The sequence below is a fragment of the Saccopteryx bilineata genome, chromosome 1 (genome assembly GCF_036850765.1).
Source record: "Saccopteryx bilineata isolate mSacBil1 chromosome 1, mSacBil1_pri_phased_curated, whole genome shotgun sequence".
Lineage (NCBI taxonomy): Eukaryota > Metazoa > Chordata > Mammalia > Chiroptera > Emballonuridae > Saccopteryx > Saccopteryx bilineata.
In genome coordinates, this window is record NC_089490.1 from 401,532,402 (window position 1) to 401,541,514 (window position 9,113).

A 9,113-nucleotide genomic window follows, 5' to 3' on the forward strand; every position below is an offset into this window, starting at 1 on the left:
CACCATCACGGGTATAGATGTACTAGAGGGGGTCCAGGAACTGTGGGAGAGGGGTTAACCTGCTGGAGCACTTGTGGAAGGCTTCCCAGAAGAGGGTTTTAAAAGGTGAAGTGGAGTTTGCATGGAGAGAGGCAGGTAGAGGACATTCCATGCAAAAGGAATTGCATTAGCAAAAGGTTGGAGGCAAGAAAGGGCTTGGTGGGCTGGGTATTAGTCAGCAGGGCCTTGCGATGGAAGCATTGTGAGGGATGGTGAAGGGTAGGTGAGAGGCTGAATGATAGGTGAGAAGATACAATGAAAATATCTGACCTGTAATTTCTGGCTTACCAAGACATTTAGAGAAAATACTTTGCCACTTCCCAGGCTAGAGAAGGAAATAACAGAGTCCTAAGAATTACCCTGAAGAAGAATTTTCACTCATTCATGCCTCCCCCGTGGACTCATCTATGCCAACTCTATCCTGGGCTCCCGTGAGGGGGAGGACACAGCATGATTTCTGGAGCTAGCAACTTTGCCCAAATCCAGGCTCCAGCTGTGATGTGTAGGCCCAGAGAGGTAGGCAGGACAGGCTAGAACCAAGAGGGGGATGAGTGTCCAAACAGGGAACATCGCGATTTAGCTGGAAGTGGGCTATCCCAAGGCCCACTGACTCGCCATGTCCCCTGGCCCCTTCTTGGGCTCCGTGCCCAGCCCTGAGCTCATACCCCTCTGTCTTGCCATGACTGTTCCGGCTGCGAGTCAGCCAAATGCCGAGTTCCCTGCTGGTGACACCTGCCACCATCTCCAAATGTTTTCTGTGGAGGCCACGCATCCTGCTCATGCCCGTGAAGCCCTGACACCTCTTCTTGGGTGTCCTGAGGGAGGGCCACCTTAGCTGTGGCTCAGGGTCTGCGTTTCTGTAGCTCTTCTACCCTATTTTAACAGGCGGCCTGTTGGTAATGATGCCCAGATTTATTTGGTCTCACCCACTGGAACAGGCTAAGCCAAGGGAATTCCAGGCCAGGGAATGAGGGGAGAGAATTCGAGGGCCAGAGCCATTTAAGAGTCCCCGCGTCTTTTTTTCTCCTGAAGGCCTTGTCCCATAACACATCTTACAAAAGGCTTCACATTTTACAATAAATAAATAGAATTTTCTTATCATGCTATGTTGAAGTGCAGTTTACTAGTTGACAAAATATTAATGCATGATCAAATATTAGCTTAGATTTTCTTTTCCTTTTTCATGCTGAAGGAAATAATTTTCCCCAGGTGTCAGATGTAGGCTTTTGCCTGGGACTGTCTCTGAAAAGCCCTGACTCACAGTTTGAGGAAACTGTGGCCCAGAGAATGTCAGTGACTTATCCAAGGTCATACGGGGAATTTGGTGCTCTTAACCACATGTGCTGCCTCTGAGCATTGTAGAGGCTAACAGGTGCCAGGTACTTAGCATCAGGGACGCACACTCTAAAAGCTGCAGTGGTTGTTTACCCAAGAGGAGGGGACTCTTGGTAGATAAGTTGGGGTTGTGAAGACCAGGAGGGTCAGTCCTTTCTTTGGAAAGAAAATCTATCTGTTATTCCTTAGTTCTTGGCTTCAAGGGATGGCATTCATCTTCACAGGTGACAGGCTCTGTAGTCTGGCAGGAAAGTGGGTGTAGGTGGCTTGAGCTAGAGTAATTTCATGTTTGACCCCCAGAGTGGGAAGGGTAGAGGTCCATGGCTGGCTGCTGGGGAGAGGTGCCCAGCTGGGCAACATGGATAGGCTTAGGATAGAGAGGGCCTATGGGACCACTCATAGCAAACATCAATGACGTTTCTGCCTTACACTCTTGTTTACATACCTCTTTTTCTGGGGAACTCATTACCTTCCAGGATTGCTCTCAATTTTTTGGGGGGGGGCTTATCATTAGAAAGTTTTTATTTAGGCTGGCTGATACCTGCCTCCTCGAAGCTTCTCAGGTGTGCTGGTGCCGAAGGCCCCCTGGATAACCCCTTCTCCCTTTTCTCCTTGCAGTCCTCCCAGGAGCCGAGGAAACCATCCAGAACTTTTTTTTTAAAAAAGCTAATTTTAATTTTTTTATTTATTCATTTTAGAGAGGAGAGGGAGAGACAGAGAGAGAAAGAGAGAGAGAAGAGGGGAGGAGCTGGAAGCATCAACTCCCATATGTGCCTTGACCAGGCAAGCCCAAGGTTTTGAACCGGCGACCTCAGCATTTCCAGGTCAACGCTTTATCCACTGCACCACCACAGGTCAGGCCAGAACTTTCTTGTTTTCAGCCAACATGTATATCTCTCTTCTCTTTGCCCCAACCCTGACGCTCAAGGCCTTGGGCCCCTTCCATTCACCCTTCTAGGCTCCTGCTTACAACACCCCTCCTTGCATCTTAAATGGATCTGGCTGGCCCTCAAATTCTCTCCCCTCATTCTCTGGCCTGGAATTCCCTTGGCTTAGCTTGTTTCAGGGAGTGAGACCAAATAAGTGGGGGCATCATTGCCAACAGGCCCCTGTTAACACACCCCTCCCCACCTGCCGGTTAGCTGGGCACTCAACACACCAAGGCACTGCCTTGGATTCTTGCCTACGTGTCCTACCATGTCCCTATCACTTCCTGACGAGGTCACAGGCCCACATGAAGAATGACCTTGGCCGAGAAGCCTTGTCAAACCCCCAGGTCTGAGCTACACTGCTCCCAGGCTGCCGTGGCGCTCTGCTCGGTGCCTTTGGCACAGGTCCGTGACATCTGTATTAGGTTCCTGAGCTGCTGTAGCAAATGACCACAAACTTGGCGGGTTAAAGGAACAGACATTTATTCCGTCACAATTCCGGAGGCCAGAAGTCCGAAATCAAGTTGTCAGCAGGATTGGTTACCTATGGAGAAGGCGCAAGGGAGAATCTCTTCTGGCTCTGGTGGCGACTGGCAACCCTTATTGCGTAGTGTGGGGCCCTCCGACTCCAGTCTCTCCTCGTCTTCTCGTGGTTTTCCCCTCTCCAGCTCTCTGGGTCTCTGATCTTCTTCTCTTTTCTCTTAGAAAGACACCAGTCATTGGATTTAGGGTCCACTCTAAATTCTGGATGATCTCACCTTGAGATCTTTAATTGAATTATCTCTGCAAAGACTTTATTTCCAAATAAGGTCACACTCTCAGGTGTGGGAGCTAGGACTTGGACATATCTTTGAAGGGGGCAGAATTCAACCACGACACCATCCCACCAAAGATCAGGAACCGCATCTCCTTCCTGTCCACATCCCCATAGTAAATCCTAGTTGAAAGAAAAGAGGTCATGTTGACTAATTCAGTGACTGGATATTCAAACACTGTGCCCAGAGCAGATGCCTGGGGGGGGGGGGCAGGGAGCTGGGTGGGATGGGGTTGCATAGCTCTCCTGACTCTCCGGCACCAGCTTCTCTGGAAGGCTGCTCTCTGCCTGGGCACTGAGGCCAGGCTGTGAGCAAGCCATGGCCCCCAGCCATGGGGACTTGGTGGGAACCTGAGGCCATGTGGGTGCGATCCAGATTGGAGAATAAAGGATAAAGGATGATGGGGTGGACAGTGCTGGCCCCGCAGCTGTTTTGACTCAAATAGAGGCAGCAACAAGGCTTGGCATAGGAGTCTGGGGTCACAGATGGGCCTAAGTGTCCTGTCCTGCCCTCCACAGGCTGCTGGGACCCCTCGCAGTCTCACACCCCCAACATCGACATTCCCCGGAGGCTGGTGAACATGGGCGTGGGTATAGTCACTCCAACCCTGGGCCTCTGAGCCACAGGGGCAGACAGACAGACTGACACCCAGCAGGAGGGAAGGGGCAAGCAGACAGGTCACCCTGGGCATGCACCGGGTAGCTGGACTGGGGGCCCTCTGCCCTCCATCCAGAGCTGTCGCAGTGCTTTGAACTTCCTCTGCCCTCAGGCCGGTGGCAGCTTCCCCTAACAATGGGTCCTTTAGCTAATGCTGAGGGAGGCAGCCTAGGTGGTTCATGGATGCAGGGATCAGTAGTCCCCGAGGTGGGGCGCTGCAACATGAGAGCAGGCAGGCCGAGGCCGGCGCTGGGAGGACAACTTCCTGCCGGCCCTATAGCACGTGCATCTCCAGGCTTCCGCGGCTGCTGCCACTGCACTCCCCTATCCTGGGTCCCAAGCCGCTGCCTCATGCTCTCCACACTCTAGAGGGCAACTCTCCAAGGAGCTGTGTTGATGACAGCTACTGAAGGTGGCACCTCCTTACCTGGTATGGACAGGTGAGGCACATAAGATCAGGCAAGGTGGGTGCCCGCCGCCCTCAGGCTGTGGAATGATGGGTGCCTCAGTTAAGAGTAAAGGGGGGGGCCCTGGCCGGTTGGCTCAGTGGTAGAGCATTGGCCTGGCTTGTAGAAGTCCCAGGTTTGATTCCTAGCCAGGGCACACAGAAGAAGTGCCCATCTGCTTCTCCACCCCTCCCCCTCTCCTTTCTCTTTACCTCTCTCTACCCTCCCGCAGCCAAGGCTCCATGGGAGCAAAGTTGGCCCAGGTGCTGAGGATGGCTCCATGGCCTCCACCTCAGGCGCTAGAATGGTTCCAGTTGCAACAGAGCAATGCCTCAGATCGGCAGAGCATCGCCCCCTGGTGAGCATGCTGAGTGGATCCCGGTCGGGCACATGCAGGAGTCTGCCTGTCTGCCTCCCTGCTTCTCACTTCAGAAAAATACACACACACACACACACACACACACACACACACAGCAAAGGGGGAAGGGCAAAGGGGGGCAAGGGAGATGACAAGAGACCTTCATGAGGCACAAGGTACATGATCTGGTGAGCAGATAGTGTTATATTGAGTTGCACACTTGAAACCATGTCAGCACAATACATTTAAAAATAAATTAAAAAAAAAGAGCAAAGGGATGTTAAAGGGCTCCTTGGAGAGAGAGGGCTCAGGATGTGGGGCCAGGGCTTGTGGGCTCCACCTGGCCAGGGATTTCAACCCTCCTGAACTGGGTTCCCCAAGAGTTAGTAACAGCATCAGCCTGGCGGGATCAAAGGAGATAGAGAATAGAAAGTGTGGAACATGCCCAGCAGATCCCAGTGGCTGTGGCTTTCATTACTAGAATCCCTTTGTGTGTCTGGTGTTTGATCCTTATAAAATTTCTCCCTGTATGTGACCAGGACAACCTTGAATACAAAAGTGCCCAGCCCCTCCTTCCTCCCTTGCTGGCAAGGAGGGCTTTGGATTTCAGGGTTGGGAGGAAAAGGGCTGGAGATGCCAGAAGGAGGCCTGGCTAGACTTCACCAGGAAGGCCAGAGAGTTTCGTGATTTGAGAAAAATGTCAGACACACAATGAGGCGGGGGTGGTGGGGGTGGTGGTGGTGGTGTCCTGAACAGGGAGCACAGGGAAGTTTGGAGCCAGGTAGAGAGAAATCTGGGGAGCAGCAAACATGGGTAACAGAAGATGGGAAGACAGGTTTTTTGCTGTGCATCATGAATGCACTTCTTTGGCATTTTCTGGAAAGGTTTCTGGGAAGATGTAAATAACTCTATAGCCATTTAAGATGCTAGACTACTGTTTCTTCAAATATGTCAAGACAGAATCTCCAAGTAGTGTGTATTATCCCAAAAAGAGCATCGCAAAAACTCCCCATGGCAAGCTTGTTCTGAACCACACTCTGATTTATGAGCCTTGGGTGCTGCGGACCAGCGCAGCTCCAAATAACGGTGCGGAATTAAGGAAACACACTTTGTCAGAACAAAACCGATGGGACCGGGAGGACTCCTCAAATTGCCTGGCGGTATCTGAGTGCTTCATAGCCCCAGTTTGCTTTATTATATAGACCTATGCAAATCAAGGAACCTGATACAAAGTTCCACATCAAAGGCTAAGACAGGAACTCTCCCAAGGCATAAAACAGGATGCATTAGTGAAATCTACCAACATCCGAAAACAAAGAGTCAGAGGAAGGGCATGTATATTGCTTCCAGCAACCCAAGGAAGCAAGTAGAGTGGGTGCAAACACTCAGCATCAAAGCCAAATATGGAGGTGAAGGGGGGAGAATTTAGCCTTTTGCTAAGCCTTGAATCTAACAATGGCTTTTTGCCATTTATGGTCCACAACATATCCCCCTTTTCTTTTTTATTTTTAATTTGTGTGCTGAGATTTGCACTCATCTGATTTCCTAGTTTCCTAGATTCTAATTTGGAGGCAGACAGAAAAAATACAAACAAACACAAAATTAGTATAGCCAATGCTAACAGATACCCAAAAACAAGTATAGTAATACATCACAGTGATTAAAGCCTTTAAGCAAACTCTTTAAGCTAATACAACAAGAATCTATAAAAGAGTAATGTCCTTAAAGTGTTCACCAAGTCCAAGTTGGCACCAACACCATTTCAAATCTCTGCAAATGCAACCCAACCCCAGTTCAGTCCATTAAAAACTGTCACAGGAGCAGGAGTCCAGGAAAAGTCCACATTCAGGAAAAGTCCACATGGCACTGGAATTGTCGCCAAACTTCCACACTCTGCAGCTAGTGTCAAAGTCCCAAAGACCGCTGCTTCTAGCTGGTAATGACCCACGTAGACTGGAAAAGCCATCCGCAGCATGCATGAAGACGGAGCTTCCATTTTCTTTAAACTGGAAAGGTGAACCCAGGGGGCCTTATACTGGAGCTTTACAGCCATTGGGTGGTGAGGAGAACCTTGGGATACACTAAGCTGGGTGGCAGAGGTAAATTTGTAAGTTGGCAAAAAGGAGCTCTAAATTAGGAGTAGGTCCTAGCCTAAAATATGGGTGGGGCATTGAGGCAGGAGGAATAAAGGAAAGACTATATATTAAACAAAGCAGCAGAAAACAGGACTATCAATACCCACAACAGAGATCTTTGAGGGAAGAATAAAAAACCTGAATATTCAGGCAAGACATAGTTAAGTGGCCCTTGCATAAATGAGACCAGTCTACTGGCTACTTGGAAGAAATACCCCAGGCTCATCCACAGTGTCGTAGATGAGGCTGATGGCCCTGGGCACCTTTTAGCCTTCAGTGGCAAATCCCAGTATTCTGGGCAAGGTTAGGTCACACGTGGCTGGAGCAGGGCTGGAAGAGACTGAACCCTCCCTTAGAGGAGCGAGGGGGAAGCCTACCTTCCAGTGTCCCTTCTTCCTCACAGCAAAAGCATGTAAGCCTGGCAGGCTTTGGCTTAAATGACCATCCTTTCCACTACTGAAGCAGGGCCATGATGAAGTTCCAGTTGGAGTGTTGGAGCCTTTGAGAGTGTATGCCACGAGCTAGTATTTTACCTGATCTCCTTTGGGCTTTTTTGGCCTCTTGGTACCTTAAAAGCCATGCTCAGAAGATCTCGCTGAGGGGCTTGAGAGTCCCTATCTGCCTATATATCTGGAGCTATTCGGAAAAAAGACAAAACCAGTGTTATTAGCTGAATCAAATAAAAGAGGGTAGAAGTTTGCAGGACAAAAAAATTGGCATCTCTTGTACATCAGTATTCAAAAGAAATTGTTTAAAGTAAAAAGCATGACAGGGTAGACCTGCAGGGGCTCCAGGACATGACTCCCCCCCCCCTTTCTTTTTATATTATTTACAATTGAATCTTCAAGCAAATGTTAAGCACACTTTACAATATTTTGACTTCAAAGATTGCAAGAAATTCTTGACTTTGTTAACTTTTAACAAAAATAAAGTTAATGCACCTTCAAGCAACATTCCCACACTTATCAAAACACCCCCTTAATATTAATTAACAGGCACCTTAAAGAGTACATATCAAAACTGAAAAATCCCAGTGTGATCTTCATTATTCTCCTATAGTAAAAAAAATCCTTACTCTTTTATGTAAATCTATGCTGCTTCAAGCCTTTCACTTGCGGCCTGGAGCAGCCTGGCCAAACCGGCAAGTCTTTTGGATCCAAAATGAGTGCGCTTTACTTATTCCAAACAAAATTACATTTATGTAGGGAAATAAAATTATTTTTATTTTGTTTTCAATACTAGAGCCGGCATTTCCAAAATTATTATTATTATTACTTTTCATGTAAGGACTTAATTCAGGCCTTATAAACAAAGACACTTAGACATTAAACAAAGCCTTCACATACAATCACACAAATCAAGAGTGAAACCCGGGGTTTTAAAGATTAAACTATGGCCTGCTTGATCTTAAGTAGGGCTACCTTAATAGGAACGTAATAAGGATATATACTAAATCGAGATCTCTCTTGAAAAATCTCAAGATGATCATATGAGATTTCTGTTCAGCAATACCCAAATTAGGCCCTCCTTTTGCCCTCTTTTCAGGCAATGGAGCAGGAAAAAAAATAAAATTATCTAAAACATTAAAAAAATTAGATAATAATAATTGAGAAAGGGAAGAGAGCATAGTAAAATAAGCCTCATACAATTGCTCTTGTGAAATGAGTCTCTCATCTAGAATCATGGTGTCTCACCAGTCGTTCAGGGATCTACCGAGAAGCTTCAGCAGACGTAGGAAAAACACACACATATCCTCGGCCCCATAAGAGAACAGGGTCTGGCCCTTGCCAGATTCTTGTGAGCGGGTCCCTCCATCACACTTCAGGGAAGGCTTTCCTTGCAGGGTTCCAGAGTCTCTCTGCTGCTGAATGACCCTGTACACATCAGTATTCAAAAAATTTAAAGTAAAAAGAGCATGACAAAGAAGATTTGCAGGAGTTTCCTAATACTTAAGTTGCTATTTGGCTCCTAACTCTGAACACACCTCACAATGCACTAACCAAATCAGTAAGTCTTAAGGATCTACATTCTATTTAAATTTAAATGAGTGCTCCTTACAAGTTCTAAAAACATTTTATTTTTTTTAAATATTAGAGCCAGAATTTCCAATTTTTGCATGCAAAAACAAACTTAATTCAGGCCTTAAAACAGACACATTTTGACATTAAACAAAGACTAAACAGAAACAAGAATTAGACGAACCAGACAAACCAGAGAGAAATCCGGGATTTCAGAACACATCCAGATTAGAAAGATGCCTGCCTGATAGTAGTCAGGGCATTTTCTGACAGAGAGACTGAAGGATGTGACTAAACAAAATCTCCCCGAGAAAATTTGCTCTCGGCAGCTGCTGGGATATTTTCTATAGTCAGATCCAACACAGGTTCCCTGCCTCAATT